Source organism: Rhipicephalus microplus, chromosome 9 (assembly GCF_043290135.1).
Source record: "Rhipicephalus microplus isolate Deutch F79 chromosome 9, USDA_Rmic, whole genome shotgun sequence".
In the NCBI taxonomy this organism is placed as follows: domain Eukaryota; kingdom Metazoa; phylum Arthropoda; class Arachnida; order Ixodida; family Ixodidae; genus Rhipicephalus; species Rhipicephalus microplus.
This window is the reverse complement of record NC_134708.1, coordinates 131897792-131917157: the sequence shown is the minus strand read 5'-3', so window position 1 is coordinate 131917157 and position 19366 is coordinate 131897792.

Below are 19366 nucleotides of genomic sequence, written 5' to 3'. Positions count from 1 at the left end.
GTCGCTAATTTATAGTATTGAACAGTTCGGGCGTGTTGCCTAATCTCGGCTAGCATACGTATGGTCTACTGGCATCAAAATCTTGCTAGTACGATCGGATTTGGCCGGAACCCGGTTAATTCGAAAGATCATAGGAGAAACTAAACGCGAAGCTCCACTAATGCGGAGCAAGAATGAATGAATCTAACTCATTGAACACTTACTTCCAGTCTGTCTTCACAGCTGACAATGGTAAACATACGCCGCTTCTGTTTCAGGGTAAAAACTTAAGTGCTTTAAGCTTGCCTCAATTATCTGAGCCGGGTTTGCTATCACTTTTATTAAACATTCATGGGAAAAAAGGTAGTGGACCCGACGAGATTCCCAATGCGTTTTTAAAGCGTTACGCTGAATCTGTGTGTAAATACCTTTTTCTTATATTTTACAAATCGCTTAGGGATTGCCAGGTTCCATCGGAATAGAAAATTGCAAAAATATTTCGATTCACCAAAGTGGTGACTTGTCTTGTCCATCTAACTACTGACCAAATTCTATTACGTGTACTTCCTGCAAAATGCTTGAGCATATTATTCTAAAGTCCCTTACTGAATACGTGGAAGAAAATGCTATTATCGATTCCAATCAATACGGTTTTCGTCGCAGACTATCTACTTTCACGCAGCTGGTTGAGACCTTGCAAGAGCTTGCCAAGGGCATTAACGATCAATCGCAGATGGACGTCGTCTTTTTATATTTGTCAAAATCCTTTGACCGCGTTTATCACCCCAAACTGATCCAAAAGCTAACCAGTTTAATAAGAAACGGACCTATGACCAAGTGGATCGAAAACTATTTGACCGACCGCTACCAATTTGTTCAATATGGTACACATGTGTCTGACACGGTTCCAGTATTATCGGGAGTGCCCTAGGGCTCTGTTTTAGGCCCCATGTTGTTTCTTCTTTTTATAATTGTCATTGCTGACGTAGCCGATGTAAAAATCAGATTGTTCGCAGATGATTGTATTCTGTACCAGCGAATTGACAGCTACCAGGAACATTTAAAACTAGATGATTTGCTAAAAAATCTCGCAACCTGGTGTGGAGAGTGGCAAATGGAAATAAATACCAAGAAAATTGTCGCCATGTCAATTACAAAGAAAAAAACGACGACAAATTTTTCGTATTCGCTGGGAAACGTCCCACTTCGCAACGTCGCTGCCTGCAAATGTCCAGGCATCTTGATATCGTCCGACTTAAATTGGACTGTGCATGTCGAACATATTACAAAGAAGGCTCTCGGCAGGCTATTTTTACTTAAGCGAGCCCTTCGTCATTCGACACTCCAAACAAAACTTTTAGCGTATACTATGCTTATCCGCCCAATCCTCGAATATGCGAGTGTGGCCTGGTTCCACTTCACAAACAAACATGTAGCCGCGCTTGAAAGAATACAACGTAGAGCAGCCTGTTTTATCTATAACCGTTATAGGCATACCGACTCACCTACAGCTCTTTTCATAAGAGCAGATCTGCCCACTTTGGCGAGCCGCGCAAAGCTTCATAGTCTGAGAGTTTTGTATCTGGTGCTACACAACTCTTTGAAAATAAATCCAGCTTATTATTTTAAGGTTAACAGTAAGCGCCAAACACGAAATAAGCATTACCAAACACTTGATGAGTATCTTTTCAAGAACAATGTTTTTGGCCACTCTCTTTTTTCCGCAAGCCATACGCGCTTGGAATGCCCTGCACCCCACCGTGTCGACACAGCCGACAGTTGATAAATTTGTTAATCGATTGATTTGATTTGATTTGATTTGTGGTGTTTAACGTCCCAAAACCACCATATGATTATGAGAGACGCCGTAGTGGAGGGCTCCGGGAATTTTGACCACCTGGGGTTCTTTAACGTGCACCCAAATCTGAGCACACGGGCCTCGTCATTTCCGCCTCCATCGGAAATGCAGCCGCCGCAGCCGGGATTTGAACCCGCGACCTGCGGGTCAGCAGCCGAGTACCTTAACCACTAGACCACCGCGGCGGGGCTAAATTTGTTAATCGAGCGAGTGAATGTGTGCTGACTATTATTTAGCCGTGATTTCCTGAATCGATGATGTCGCAAGTTTTAACTCTGTCTTTACAATTACGTTTTGTATTTGTTTTTTTTGCTTGCCCTAGCAATTTCTCTGATGTTTATATTCATGAAGACTCTTTGCCTATCACTACGACGAATTTTGCCCTATGTTTGAGATAGTTACTTGAAATTTTAGGTGCTTGCAACATGTGTTTTTAGTCTGTGTATTGCTTGTCTTTACAATATACAATGTGATACCACTCTTGTAATAACTCCATCACGGGAGTGACAGTATTACAAGTAAATAAATAAATAAATAAATAATAAAATGTGCCACGCAAAAGGCGGGAAACAGAGGGCTGAAACGAGACGATGCTTTTCGTATACAGTTAATGCCATGATTTTGTCCACAGGAGAAACCAGTTCTCAGCCCCGTCGTTTTGACTTGATACTATGAGCGCGCAATGTCGAAAACACTAACATGGCAGAAGCTAGCTGTTGAAAACGAAGAGCTTTCAGCCATGCTGGCGTAAAATTCGTTTGCCTGATGGACGGGTTGTGCGCTAATTTACTTACATATTCACCATCCTGACGTATGCATGACATAGTTGACGGGACGTAATAAAAGACAAGCGCAGAGCACGTTTCGTGCTTATTGGGTCTTGCACCGTGGTCACACTAAAGACGTAATCGCAGAATAAGAAAAACTGCGGATTTTACGATGGTCTTATGCAAAACAAATACAGGATTTGCGCATTCATTATGAAAATGCAAGGGCATTGGAATACCAGGCATTTCTTATTTTCTCGATACTTTTCGTTGTTCGGCATTTGGTTTATTTGGACAATTTTTTCCGTTCCAGTGAAACGAGGACTAATGAACTTTTAAGCCATATTCAAGGAATATTGTTGCATTCAACGTTAAGACACAGTTATTAGAAAAAGGTGGGTTTATTCATTCAGCGTATACTTCGAAGCAAACTCGCGAGATTTTCAATCTTGTACTTGTTTCATCAATGGTTTCATCTCACAATCTATTTTACAATCAGCTGTAAAAAGCTCGCTTTATCCGGTGCGTAGAGCCCCGGCAATTTTCGTCTTTGTGGTTGCATTCACCATCCATCTTTCGCTTCCTGTGCATTGAACTGTTTTATTACGCCTTTACGTTGAGTCAAAAAAATGGTCGCTTCATCCACAAAGAACTTACATGTCCTTTGTATATTTTCTTAAGGTGAAAGCAGACAAGAAGCACCCTTCCTACTCCACTATTAATGATTTGTCGAGCTCTATTTTGTTTCAAAATAGGCCTTCGATGAGGCAGCCCTTCTCAGTTCGCCTGAAGAACGTAACTGAGGAAACTGGAGTGTCACTTGAACACAGTTTAATGGCTCCTGCAGTATACCCGCCACCGTGGCAGCGGCAGATTATAGACTGCGATGTGTCTTTCCTAGAAGTTACAAAACATGCCCCCATTGCCCATATCCGAAACTACTTCCTGGAACTTCAACACAAATACACACGTCCTGAGTTCTTTACAGATGCCTCCAAGTCTAACTCCTCTGTGTCCTGTGCTGCTGTCGGCCCATCCTTTTCGGATGCTGGCCCTCTACATCCAGGCACAAGTATCTTCACAGCGGAAGCTTACGCGATACTTGTGGTGGCTAAACACATCAAGAAATCACAAATACAAAAAGCAGTAATTTATACGGACGCCCTCAGTGTGGTTACGGCTCTGCACAATCTTAAAAAACAAAAAAACCCTGTCCTCATCTCACGATGGTGAGAGTGGAGCACGACTGTCTCCGTGGGGCAATTGGCTTGCGCGATCGGCTGTTAACCGAAAGGTTGGAGGTTCGAGCCCAACCGGTGGTGGTGCGGCGCTTTTTTTTTCTTTGGGGTGATAGCTCTGAAGAAATGTTCTGATGGTGGTGAGAGTAGAGCAGGACTGTCTCCGTGGCGCAATTGGCTAGCGCGATCGGCTGTTAACCGAGAGGTTGGAGTTTCGATCCCTCCCGGGAGTGGTGTGCTGCTTTTTTCTTTGCGCTGATAGCTTTGAAGATATGTTCTGATGATGGTGAGAGTGGAGCACGGCTGTCTCCGTGGCGAAGTTGGCTAGCGCGATCGGCTGTTAACCGAAAAGTTGGAGGTTCGAGCCCACCCGGTGGTGGTGCGGCGCTTTTTTTTCTTTGTGCTGATAGCTTTGAAGATATGTTATGATGGTGGTGAGAGTGGAGCAGGACTGTCTCCGTGGCGCAATTGGCTAGCGTGATCGGCTGTTAACCGGAAAGTTGGAGGTTCGAGCCCACCCGGTGGTGGTGCGGCGCAAAACACCACTAACGGGAGGGCTCGAACCTCCGGTTAACAGCCGATCACGCTAGCCAATTGCGCCACGGAGACAGTCCTGCTCCACTCTCACCACCATCAGAACATAACTTCAAAGCTATCAGCCCACAGAAAAAAAAGCGCCACACCACCATCAGGAGAGCTCGAACCTCCAACTTTTCGGTTAACAGCCGATCGCGCTAGCCAATTGCGCCACAGAGACAGTCCTGCTCCACTCTCACCACCGTCAGAACATTTCTTCAGAGCTATCAGCCCAAAGAAAAAACAAGCGCTGCACCACCACCGGGTGGGCTCGAACCTCCAACCTTACGGTTAACAGCCAATCACGCTAGCCAATTGCCCCACGGAGACAGTCGTGCTCCACTCTCACCATCGTCAGATCATTTCTTCAGAGCCATCACCCCGAAGAAAAAAAAGCGCCACACCACCACCGGTTGGGCTCGAACCTCCATCCTTTCGGTTAACAGCCGATCGCGCTAGCCAATTGCGCCACGAAGACTGTCCTGCTTCACTCTCACCACCATCAGAACATATCTTCAAAGATATTACCGCAAAGAAAAAAGCAACACACCACTCCTGGGAGGGCTCGAGACTCCAACCTTTCGGTTAACAGCCGATCGCGCTAGCCCATTGCGCCACGGAGGCAGTCTTGCTCCACTCTCACCATCATCAGAACATATCTTCAAAGCTAGCATCGCAAAGAAAAAAGCAACACAGCACTCCCGGGAGGGCTCGAAACTCCAACCTTTCGGTCAACAGCCGATCGCGCTAGCCCATTGCGCCACGGAGACAGTCTTGTTCATCTCTAACCACCATCAGAACATATCATCAAAGCTATCAGCCCAAAGAAAAAAAAGCACCGCACCACCAACAGGTGGGCTCGAACCTCCAACTTTTCGGTTAACAGCCGATCGCGCTGGCATTGCGCCACGGAGACAGTCCTGCTCCACTCTCACCACAATTAGAACATATCTTCAAAGCTATCAGCCCAAAGAAAAAAAAGCGCCGCACCACCACTTGTGGGCTCGAACCTCCAACCTTTCGGTTAACAGCAGATCGCGCTAGCCAATTGCGCCACGGAGACAATCGTGCTCCACTCTCACCACCATCAGAACATATCTTCAAAGCTATCAGCGCAAAGAAAAAAAAGCGCCACACCACCAACGGGTGGGCTCGAACCTCCAACATTTCGGTTAACAGCCGATCGCGCTGGCCAATTGCGCCACGGAGACAGTCCTGCTCCACCTCACCACAATTAGAACATATCTTCAAAGCTATCAGCCCAAAGAAAAAAAAGCGCCGCACCACCACTTGTGGGCTCGAACCTCCAAACTTTCGGTTAACAGCAGATCGCGCTAGCCAATTGCGCCACGGAGACAATCGTGCTCCACTCTCACCACCATCAGAACATATCTTCAAAGCTATCAGCGCAAAGAAAAAAAAGCGCCGCACCACCACCGGGTGGGCTCGAACCTCCAACCTTTCGGTTAACAGCCGATCGCGCAAGCTAATTTCGCCACGGAGACAGTCCTGCTCTACTCTCACCACCATCAGAACATATCTTCAAAGGTATCAGCCCAAAGAAAAAAAAAGCGCCCCACCACCACTTGGTGGGCTCGAACCTCCGACTCTTCGGTTCACAGCCGATCGCGCTAGCCAATTGCGCCACGGAGACAGTCCTGCTCTACTCTCACCACCGTCAGAACATTTCTTCAGAGCTAGCAGCCCAAAGAAAAAAAAGCGCTGCACCACCACCGGGTGGGCTCGAACCTTCAACATTACGGTTAACAGCCGATCACGCTAGCCAATTGCCCCACGGAGACAGTCGTGCTCCACTCTCACCATCGTCAGAACATTTCTTCAGAGCTATCACCCCAAAGAAAAAAAAAAGCGCCGCACCACCACCGATTGGGCTCGAACCTCCAACCTTTCGGTTAACAGCCGATCGCGCTAGCCAATTGTGCCACGAAGACTGTCCTGCTCCACTCTCACCACCATTAGAACATATCTTCAAAGCCATTACCGCAAAGAAAAAAGCAACACACCACTCCTGGGAGGGCTCGAGACTCCAACCTTTCGGTTAACAGCCGATCGCGCTAGCCCGTTGCGCCACGGGGACAGTCTTGCTCCACTCTCACCACCATCAGAACATATCTTCAAAGCTATCAGCGCAAAGAAAAAAGCAACACACCACTCCCGGGAGGGCTCGAAACTCCAACCTTTCGGTCAACAGCCGATCGCGCTAGCCCATTGCGCCACGGAGACAGTCTTGCTCCCTTCTCACCACCATCAGAACATAACTTCAAAGCTATCAGCCCAAAGAAAAAAAAGCACCGCACCACCACCGGGTGGGCTCAAACCTCCAACCTTTCGGTTAACAGCCGATCGCGCTAGCCAATTGCGCCACGGAGACAGTTGCGCTCCACTCTCACCACCATCAGAACATATCTTCAAAGCTATCAGCGCAAAGAAAAAAGCAAAACACCACTCCCGGAAGGGCTCGAACCTCCAACTTTTCGGTTAACAGCCGATCGCTCTGGCCAATTGCGCCACGGACAAAGTCCTGCTCCACTCTCACCACCGTCAGACCATTTCTTCAGAGCTATCACCCCAAAGAAAAAAAAAGCGCCGCACCACCACCGGGTGGGCTTGAACCTCCAACCTTTCGGTTAACAGCCGATCGCGCTAGCCAATTGCGCCACGAAGACAGTCCTGCTCCACACTCACCACCATCAGAACATATCTTCAAAGCTATTACCGCAAAGAAAAAAGCAACACACCACTCCCGGGAGGGCTCAAAACTCCAACCTTTTGGTCAACAGGCGATCGCGCTAGCCCATTGCGCCACGGAGACAGTCTTGCTCCACTCTCACCACCATCAGAACATATCTTCAAAGCTATCATCGCAAAGAAAAAAGCAACACACCACTCCCGGGAGGGCTCGAAACTCCAACCTTTCGGTCAACAGCCGATCGCGCTGGCCCATTGCGCCACGGAGACAGTCTTGCTCATCTCTCACCACCATCAGATCATATCATCAAAGCTATCAGCCCAAAGAAACAAAAGCACCGCACCACCACCGGGTGGGCTCGAACCTCCAACTTTTCGGCTAACAGCCGATCGCGCTGGCCAATTGCGCCACGGAGAATGTCCTGCTCCACTCTCACCACAATTAGAACATATCTTCAAAGCTATCAGCCCAAAGAAAAAAAAGCGCCGCACCACCACCGGGTGGGCTCGAGCCTCCAAACTTTCGGTTAACTGCAGATCGCGCTAGCCAATCGCGCCATGGAGACAGTCGTGCTCCACTCTCACCACCATCAGAACATATCCTCAAAGCTATCAGCGCAAAGAAAAAAAAGCGCCGCACCACCACCGGGTGGGCTCGAACCTCCAACATTTCGGTTAAAAGCCGATCGCGCAAGCCGATTTCGCCATGGAGACACTCCTGCTCCACTCTCACCACCATCAGAACATATCTTCAAAGGTATCAGCCAAAGAAAAAAAGCGCCGCACCACCACTGGGTGGGCTCGAACCTCCGACTTTTCGGTTAACAGATATATTATAAGGCCACAATACTTTTTTTGGGGGGAACACCTTGTTCAGACTTGTTCTACACCGTGTAGAGTGCGGCTGCCTAGCGGTGCGGTCAAGTGCTAGCGTTCTTTCATTATTAAAACGGAAAGTTGCGCGTGGAATTGAAGAAACGTTTTGTATTGGCAGATCTGGTGAAACATCCGTAGAGAGGCCATCTTTCACGCTGCATCCCATTGGAATAGATTCCTTGAGCACCAGCCACTCAATCTAATCGAGTTTGTTAACATTTGTATGATAAGACTATTTGCGCCAATTATATGTGAATGTCCTTCGATGAAACTCGGTTGATAAATTGCGCTCTCTTTGTGAGGTTCTTTTTGCGACCCTGTTTTTTTTTTCGCCAAGGTCTACTAATATGTACCTATGGCGGAGTTCATAACAAGCCACTGTTGTAGCAGTGGAGGAAACTCGTCAGCCGACACGGCCTAGTCACAGCATACATTGAGACAGAGAAAAAACACTGGTGATGAAAGTATTGTTGGGGCTTACGTGAAGTCGGAAATCCCCGAGACAGACGGCGTGGTTAGGAGAAAAAAGCAATCAGCAGCTGCGAACGCCAAGACAAAATCTGCAATAATGGCGATGTCGAACAGGTCCTCCCTTCATGTACCCTCTGCCTTAGACTGAGGCTGACCCGACCAGCATCTATACCGTCAACTAGTTGCAGTGAGAACTGGACATTCCTATTGTTATCGATTGCTTATCAGGTGGATTGTTTACACTTTTAAAGCACCCGTCTTTATCTTTCGCCGCTGGCCGTTGTGGTCTCCATATATGGTCTGCAGTGGTTTCGCTAACCTTGCGCAAAACGCAAATGTCACAGTTGTGCAAGAGCTATACTTACACTTAGCAACAAGCACCACTTCAAACACATGTGTGTTTATCGTATCTTTTGGAGATAACAAATAGAAAAGAAAAAGCGCTACCACGTTAGGGAAAGGCATGCAGCCGTCATCAAACTTAACACGCACGCTCTGCAGCGTGTGCTGAAACAGTTTCATTGACGCTAGTGCTACGTACTTTTGGATTGTGTTGCTGACATGTTACCCATGAATGCCGACATTCAATCGAAGCATGTCGAGGTATTATTTGGGCAACAACGCCCAGCGCTTTGCAGCCGGTTTCAATCAAAGAAGTCTAGGTAATGTTTCAGAGCATTGTTGTTAAGTTTGCTGATGACTGTGCGTCGTGTGCTTATTGGTATCCTCATATGTGACCGAACGAATGGAACGGGCAGTTTCGAAATATGGCTTGATCGTGTTTCTCCCGAAAAAATACAGAGACATTTCTGAAAAGACCTCCGAAAGTCAAAAAGCTTCATACAGCAAAAAAGTTATTATTATTATTATTATTATTATTATTATTATTATTATTATTATTATTATTATTATTATTATTATTATTATTATTATTATTATTATTATTTTATCTTGAGATATGTGGACCGAACCTATACGTATAATTTTGAAGCATGCCGAGGAGGAGGACATCAGAAATTTTGACTATCTGGTGTTCTTTCACGTACGCTGACATCCCACAGCCTGGCGCTAAGCCTCCATGAGCACTTTATGCAGTTTTAAATGAAATCGTGTGGTGCTATAACTTGACGTAGGATCATAGTACAGCAAATGCTCGTAAATTCACACCGTCGCTAATTTATAGTATTGAACAGTTCGGGCGTGTTGCCTAATCTCGGCTAGCATACGTATGGTCTACTGGCATCAAAATCTTGCTAGTACGATCGGATTTGGCCGGAACCCGGTTAATTCGAAAGATCATAGGAGAAACTAAACGCGAAGCTCCACTAATGCGGAGCAAGAATGAATGAATCTAACTCATTGAACACTTACTTCCAGTCTGTCTTCACAGCTGACAATGGTAAACATACGCCGCTTCTGTTTCAGGGTAAAAACTTAAGTGCTTTAAGCTTGCCTCAATTATCTGAGCCGGGTTTGCTATCACTTTTATTAAACATTCATGGGAAAAAAGGTAGTGGACCCGACGAGATTCCCAATGCGTTTTTAAAGCGTTACGCTGAATCTGTGTGTAAATACCTTTTTCTTATATTTTACAAATCGCTTAGGGATTGCCAGGTTCCATCGGAATAGAAAATTGCAAAAATATTTCGATTCACCAAAGTGGTGACTTGTCTTGTCCATCTAACTACTGACCAAATTCTATTACGTGTACTTCCTGCAAAATGCTTGAGCATATTATTCTAAAGTCCCTTACTGAATACGTGGAAGAAAATGCTATTATCGATTCCAATCAATACGGTTTTCGTCGCAGACTATCTACTTTCACGCAGCTGGTTGAGACCTTGCAAGAGCTTGCCAAGGGCATTAACGATCAATCGCAGATGGACGTCGTCTTTTTATATTTGTCAAAATCCTTTGACCGCGTTTATCACCCCAAACTGATCCAAAAGCTAACCAGTTTAATAAGAAACGGACCTATGACCAAGTGGATCGAAAACTATTTGACCGACCGCTACCAATTTGTTCAATATGGTACACATGTGTCTGACACGGTTCCAGTATTATCGGGAGTGCCCTAGGGCTCTGTTTTAGGCCCCATGTTGTTTCTTCTTTTTATAATTGTCATTGCTGACGTAGCCGATGTAAAAATCAGATTGTTCGCAGATGATTGTATTCTGTACCAGCGAATTGACAGCTACCAGGAACATTTAAAACTAGATGATTTGCTAAAAAATCTCGCAACCTGGTGTGGAGAGTGGCAAATGGAAATAAATACCAAGAAAATTGTCGCCATGTCAATTACAAAGAAAAAAACGACGACAAATTTTTCGTATTCGCTGGGAAACGTCCCACTTCGCAACGTCGCTGCCTGCAAATGTCCAGGCATCTTGATATCGTCCGACTTAAATTGGACTGTGCATGTCGAACATATTACAAAGAAGGCTCTCGGCAGGCTATTTTTACTTAAGCGAGCCCTTCGTCATTCGACACTCCAAACAAAACTTTTAGCGTATACTATGCTTATCCGCCCAATCCTCGAATATGCGAGTGTGGCCTGGTTCCACTTCACAAACAAACATGTAGCCGCGCTTGAAAGAATACAACGTAGAGCAGCCTGTTTTATCTATAACCGTTATAGGCATACCGACTCACCTACAGCTCTTTTCATAAGAGCAGATCTGCCCACTTTGGCGAGCCGCGCAAAGCTTCATAGTCTGAGAGTTTTGTATCTGGTGCTACACAACTCTTTGAAAATAAATCCAGCTTATTATTTTAAGGTTAACAGTAAGCGCCAAACACGAAATAAGCATTACCAAACACTTGATGAGTATCTTTTCAAGAACAATGTTTTTGGCCACTCTCTTTTTTCCGCAAGCCATACGCGCTTGGAATGCCCTGCACCCCACCGTGTCGACACAGCCGACAGTTGATAAATTTGTTAATCGATTGATTTGATTTGATTTGATTTGTGGTGTTTAACGTCCCAAAACCACCATATGATTATGAGAGACGCCGTAGTGGAGGGCTCCGGGAATTTTGACCACCTGGGGTTCTTTAACGTGCACCCAAATCTGAGCACACGGGCCTCGTCATTTCCGCCTCCATCGGAAATGCAGCCGCCGCAGCCGGGATTTGAACCCGCGACCTGCGGGTCAGCAGCCGAGTACCTTAACCACTAGACCACCGCGGCGGGGCTAAATTTGTTAATCGAGCGAGTGAATGTGTGCTGACTATTATTTAGCCGTGATTTCCTGAATCGATGATGTCGCAAGTTTTAACTCTGTCTTTACAATTACGTTTTGTATTTGTTTTTTTTGCTTGCCCTAGCAATTTCTCTGATGTTTATATTCATGAAGACTCTTTGCCTATCACTACGACGAATTTTGCCCTATGTTTGAGATAGTTACTTGAAATTTTAGGTGCTTGCAACATGTGTTTTTAGTCTGTGTATTGCTTGTCTTTACAATATACAATGTGATACCACTCTTGTAATAACTCCATCACGGGAGTGACAGTATTACAAGTAAATAAATAAATAAATAAATAATAAAATGTGCCACGCAAAAGGCGGGAAACAGAGGGCTGAAACGAGACGATGCTTTTCGTATACAGTTAATGCCATGATTTTGTCCACAGGAGAAACCAGTTCTCAGCCCCGTCGTTTTGACTTGATACTATGAGCGCGCAATGTCGAAAACACTAACATGGCAGAAGCTAGCTGTTGAAAACGAAGAGCTTTCAGCCATGCTGGCGTAAAATTCGTTTGCCTGATGGACGGGTTGTGCGCTAATTTACTTACATATTCACCATCCTGACGTATGCATGACATAGTTGACGGGACGTAATAAAAGACAAGCGCAGAGCACGTTTCGTGCTTATTGGGTCTTGCACCGTGGTCACACTAAAGACGTAATCGCAGAATAAGAAAAACTGCGGATTTTACGATGGTCTTATGCAAAACAAATACAGGATTTGCGCATTCATTATGAAAATGCAAGGGCATTGGAATACCAGGCATTTCTTATTTTCTCGATACTTTTCGTTGTTCGGCATTTGGTTTATTTGGACAATTTTTTCCGTTCCAGTGAAACGAGGACTAATGAACTTTTAAGCCATATTCAAGGAATATTGTTGCATTCAACGTTAAGACACAGTTATTAGAAAAAGGTGGGTTTATTCATTCAGCGTATACTTCGAAGCAAACTCGCGAGATTTTCAATCTTGTACTTGTTTCATCAATGGTTTCATCTCACAATCTATTTTACAATCAGCTGTAAAAAGCTCGCTTTATCCGGTGCGTAGAGCCCCGGCAATTTTCGTCTTTGTGGTTGCATTCACCATCCATCTTTCGCTTCCTGTGCATTGAACTGTTTTATTACGCATCCTAAAGTGTTTTTTCATGGTTTTTCAACGTAGCTATCCACTTTCTCGCTGTACAACGACAGGCAAAAGTGAGACCACCGAGATTGTTTTGTGTATCGCGGAGACCATAGGCAAGAAAAGCCCGACTGTGGTGACGAGCGACATTGAGTGATTTACCTGTTGACGTACGAGTTCGAGTTGGCTTGTTAACGCCAAAACTTAGTGCAGTAAAAAAGGTCACGTGCATGATGCTGTGTGGTGACGACAAATTCAGACTATATATTGGTAGTTGGGGCGTGTGCGACATTTATCGCACGCGTCACCAGTCAACTGTTGCATGGTGCACGCAGTGGTTAAAGCTTCTGTTAAGCTTCCTAATCAAAATTACCATGGCTCTTCTGAAAGCCTACCGAAAACAATAACAGGAGACCTACACGATCACACCTCTCATGCGACCGGCTGAAGAGACCACGAATTTTTCGCTTATTTACCATGTTCGCAACGGCCCGTATTCAGCGCTTTCGCCGTTCTGCTTCGTTAAAGCTACGGAAATCGGTAAAATTGAAGTTGTTTATATCCGTGGCAATTTAGAACGCAACAGTAGCGTCGACTGCGCTCTTTTTCTTTCGAGCGCCGAGCTCTTGCATCTGCTCTTGTCTTCCCTGTCATTCTGGAGAGTGAACCAGCAAGCACTTCATGAAGGTTCGGTGACGCCTCAGACTAGCTTAGAGAAATTCGTAGCTATTTTTCTCAGTTTTTTAGGCGGAAATGCTCCTAATTTTTTGACGTGGAGAAAGACGTATAGAAAAAAATGGTAGCATAGCCACGGAGTGAATGATGGAGAGTAGGGCGAAACATTCGTCCGTCCATGCGTCCGTCTGTGTGACCGTCCATGCGTCTGTTCGTGCGCCCGTCCCTGCGTTCGTTCATGTATCCGCCCCTGCATCCGTTCATGCGTCCATCCATGCATCTGTCTGTGTGTCCGTTCGTCCATCTATTCAACACACCAAGTCCCACCATCTCGCATCTTTTTATCATATATTCGCCATATAGAAGCACCGCCATTCAGTGGACATTCCAAGGACTAAACGAGAGGTGGCACACGCACACTTTCTTACGGCTTGCACTTCTGGTCTATTTCCCACCTTCAACCACCTTGAGTACATGGTATATACTAGTTCACTGTATTCATGGCACTGCGGCCCAATGCTCGCTAAACCTTTCTAAAACCAAGCAGGTTACGCCCAGCGAGTACAACGTAGCAACCTTTTCCTGTCAGATAGTGCTCAATGTACATGCCAGTGGCTGCTAATGTGAAATGAGAGACAGGAGGATTCAGCTTTTAATTTCTTACGGCTTGCGCTTAGTATCTGCTTCCCCCGTTTAACCACCTCGAATTCATTCATGGTATATGCTAGTTCATTGTATTCATGGCCCTGCGGCTCAACGCTCGCTAAACCTTTCTAAAACTAAGGAGGTTACACCCAGCGAGTATAATGTACAAACCCTTTCTTGTCCGATAGTGCTCAATGTACATGCCAATGGCTGCTAATGGGGATCGCAGCGTGCGCGTTGACTAAAAGCCGAATGCTCCTGTCTCTCATTCCCCATTAGCAGCCATTGGCATGTACATTGAGCACTATTTTTTATTGTTAAACAACGCACAGAAGAAATCTCTCACCAGCACCACCCTGGAGGTCAAATGTTATACCTATTTCGGGTATGTGCAACTGGTGGTTACGTACTACGAGGGACGCACAAGCCACGCCATAAGGAGCTTCGCCCCTAAAAATATTTGCACACGAAATCAGGCGAAAAAGGTCGAGTTCAGTCAGCACGGGCTACCACTAAACATTGTCTTCTTTCCTTCTATGTTCATCTCTAGCACCCCGTACTATCACCCTCGGCAGCTAAGGCACCGTCTCGGTGCTTGGTTAGTCTGAGTGATATCGCTTTAGCCGAGTGACGTGAACAAGGTCAGAACATGATCGTGCGCCTCTGTTGCTAACAGGTTCAGTTTCAAATGTCACATCGGTAACCTGGCGTACCACACGGTACGTACCTGAGTATGGCGAACCCAGCATTTCAAACAAGCCAACTCTCCGGGAAGGCGTCCAGAGAAGAACTGTGTCACCACGTCTTAAATGGACGTCGCAATGGCTAGCATTGTAGACAAGTCGTTGCTGTTCTTGCGAATTGCTCCGATGCAGGGGAGCAACAGCTTAACGTCCCTCAAAACCTCTAGAGATTACAACGTGGGTGTATTCTGATGAGTTGCTAATGGCAAGAAGAAGCCCGTCAAAAGGCAGCGTGGATTCTAGTCCATACAAGAAAAAATGGCAGATCCCACGCACAGTGGTACTCGATGATATGCGAAGCACGAATGAGGAATGTTGATATGTCACTTCAAGATCAGCACAACCTTGCGAGGCAAAGATAAATTAGCCCGTACATGACTTCGCTTTCATGATTATTATATTTGCACGTGTCATTTACATTCATCATCTATTCTCGTCACCTGATACCTAATTTCGTATATGTGGAGCTTGCGAAACAGCCGCGAGCGCGTGATGAAGAGCCCCAATATACTTCGACGTAACGTTGACACGCGTGCACGCTGGGTGCAGCGACGCTACGCTAGCAAAACGTGAGCACTCTAGTCTGACGCCAGGTGCTACCGGCGCGACCAGCGTCCGTCGGCGCGGCCCGGCAGCAACCTGCGCGAAATGCAACATGCAGCCTATGGCCCCGATCACGTTACCCAGCTCTACCCAGACAGCACTACGTCTGTTTCTCTTCGTGATGGAGGGACGCCGGGTGCGCTCAAACGCGCATGCGTCAAAGAACACAGCGCGGCGCGTGCCTGCGACGGTCCGCACATTCGTTCCTAACGCCTACGACATGAAATGTGCTTTAAAGCTTCTATACGTCAGCCAGTTATTGCACATGCCGGCGAACTCTAGTTATGTATATGATGACTCACAGTACCTAGTTCCCAATATTTCCTAAGTAGAAATAGAGTGCCGTGGAGATGTTGAAGAGCGAATAGATGATGGGGAAAGTTTTTTGAATGAAGCGTTGACTTCAATGAAATGCAGAATTTAGCATCATATAAGTGGATTTCTTGCGTAAGGAATCTTGAAGAAAGCGGTTTGGGGGCAGTGCAGGGCTGCAATGAAGGGCTCGGCGAGCCATGAACACGCATATTTAACAAGCACTGAAGGAGTATTTTCAGGATGGCGAGAACTTGTGTTATCCGAGTGGTGAGGATATGAGCTCGCTCGTATCTCGTGAACAGGACTTGAAAAGAATCACATCCTGAGCAGACAACCTGTTCACCCTGATGTCCCCTCTCAAAGCTGTAACTGAATATTCAATCATAAGGATGAAGTGCAGCGTGCAGGCATGTCAGCAATAGAAGGTTTTTCTGGAAAAAAATGTTGATATCAAGTTATGCACGAGTAAAGCTGCGCATTCACCTGCACCAGCTTGAAACAATGAGAAGCAGTGGAAGTGGGAGCAAGGCATGCGCTACGGTTAACTTGCAGTGAGTTATAACGCTTGGTTTTGAAGTATAATGAAGTTATCGTCCAAATAAGGCTGTGGAGTTTGAAATCACTGTATAATAAATGCAATTTGCTTGCTCATTGTTGTAAATCTATGTAGTCGCTTCATTTTAACGATATCAATGACCGCTTTAAAAAAGGGTAATTAACTACATATTTCTATAGAAAACACGCTGAACCTAGTTTGACAGTCAATTTCGGCGTGTGAGCCATAATTTAATGCCATGAAAGCCACATGTAGATCACCAAATAGTATAACATTTTTTGCAATTTTACTGCAAAAAGCAAGTTTTTGCCATTCTGCTATTTGCAGTAAGGTATAAGAGATGAAAACAACGTACAACATACTGTGCGTTGCAAGGTGTAGTCTGTAAATGAGGTAGCCAATGAATAATTAAAAACAATATATGAAAATATGGTACGGAGTCACAGTTTGTCACAGGGTTTGTCCATGAATGTCTGTGACCGGGTCATAATCACCCATAGTTGTATGACTCACTCAGCACGTGGCGCTAGTGTGAGTGACAGACAGACGGACGGACGGACAGACAAATGCACGGACGGACGGAAACAAGAGCATACAGACGGGTGTATGCTTAGCCCTACTTATCATAAATGTTAGTGAGTGGAAATAAGAGTTCGTCTGTCCGTGATATGCTGTGCTCCGTGGATATGCAGGACGGACGGACGTATGAATGAACGTACGGACGGATGGACGCGTGAACGGACACACGGACAGAAGCACGGATGGAAGCACGGATAAACGCTTCGCCCCATACACCATCATTCACTCCGTGGATATGCTGTCATTTTTCTTCATTTCTCTGGACAGCACGTTTTATTCTTTTTCCCCAGACAGCTCGCAAATGGCAAACTGTTTTTACATTTTTGCTCAGTGCACGCAACACACAGACACATTGAAAGGTCATGTGACTCAGTCGTGGGTGCTTCATATCTTTAACCTATATAAATAATCAGTGACTGGTCCAAAAAGACACTAGTCGAAGGTGTTAACGTGGCTTGAGTTGACGGTAATTTTCGCTGCGAGCAACTCTAGCGGATGTCACCTTAAAATTAAGTGTGAAGACCTTCACACTCCTGAGGAAAAAAAAGCTTTGTATTTCTGTCATGTTGTTTGAGTAACACAGCTTTTGACGCAACGAACTCTGTATGCAGCCGCGCCACACTCGTTGGCTGCCTGTCGTGGATATAGGCGGCTTGGGGAGAGGGCATCGTAAAGACGGCCTCCATAGCAGATGATGTCGTTGTCTCCCCCCCCCCCCCCAAAGCGACGGAAAGGCGGTCAGATCGAGGAACCCTAATGGCGCATTCCCACTTGGCATCGAAGAGAGCGAAACCGACGAAACTCTCCGGAAACTGGCTCGTTTCGCCACCGAAGCGGCCGGAAAACCATGCCGTGCGGCCGGCGCGCAAGAATCACTCCGAGACCAATTTTCCCGCCACGCAAAACCGTACCCGGTTTCCACTTCACAGGCTTGGCTGTGCTAGATCAAACCACGTGACCAAACCAGCTGGCCGCAGATTCAACATGGCGGTACAGGCGTCGGTGGTGGCTCATCATCATCATCATCATCATCAGCCTGACTACGTCCACTGCAGGTCAAAGGCCTCTCCCATGTTCCGCCAGTTAATCCGGTCCTGTGCTTGCTGCTGCCAATTTATACCCGCAAACTTCTTAATCTCTTCTGCCCACCTAATCTTCTGTCTCCCCCTAACCCGCTTCCCTTCTCTGATAATCCAGTCAGTTACCCTTAATGACCAGCGGTTATCCTGTCTACGCGCTACATGCCCTGCCCATGTCCATTTCTTCTTCTTGATTTCAGCTATGATATCCTTAACCCCCGTTTGTTCCCTAATCCATTCTGCTCTCTTCTTGTCTCTTAAGGTTACACCTACCATGTTTCTTTCCATTGCTCGCTGCGTCGTCCTCAATTTAAGCTGAACCCTCTTTGTAAGTCTCCAGGTTTCTGCTCCGTAGCTAAGTACCGGCAAGATACAGCTGTTATATACCTTCCTCTTGAGGGATAGTGGCAATCTACCTGTCATAATTTGAGAGTGCTTGCCGAATGTGCTCCACCCCATTCTTATTCTTCTAGTTACTTCAATCTCGTGGTTCGGCTCTGCGGTTATTACCTGCCCTAAGTAGACATAGTCTTTTACAACTTCAAGTGCACTATTACCTATCTCGAAGCACTGCTCCTTGACGAGGTTGTTGTACATTACTTTCGTTTTCTGGAGATTAATTTTAAGACCCACCTTTCTGCTGTCCTTGTCTAACTCCGTAATCATGAGTTGCAATTCGTCCCCTGAGTTACTCAGCAATGCAATGTCATCGGCGAAGCGCAGGTTACTAAGGTATTATCCATTGACTCTTATCCCTAACTGTTCCCATTCTAGGCTTCTGAAAACCTCCTGTAAGCACGCGGTAAATAGCATTGGGGAAATTGTGTCCCCCTGCCTTACAATCTTCTTGGCTCGCATCGGCTCAAATCGCACACTACCCGTGCAGCACGACGAAGCATGGTGGCCTCCCCGAGGACGCGCTCATCGAGAGCCTGATTAGGATTACGATCGCCGAAAACTCTGGAAGTAGACCGTCAGCGGCGGCGAGTCGGAACGTGTTTCGTGTTTGTGTACAGCCAGCTGAATGCGCCACTGCGGCTGCCGGTGCGTTCTCTCGTGTCGTTTCTGCTGGCTTATCTCCCGAAACAACGTTTGAAAAGGTGCGAGATGTTTCTTTTCACTACTTCGCGTGAATAACTCAAATTCGGTACGAACTTTAGTTCCCATAAAGAAGGCAAAATCGAATTATTTGTCCATGTATCGACTGCAGTGGTGGCGGGATGGGGCAGAACGAATGTGAACATCTTCGACGCGCGCGGCCATGGTTTTCCGGCCACTCTGGTGTTTTCGCTTCTCTTCACTGCTCAAGTGTGAATAATT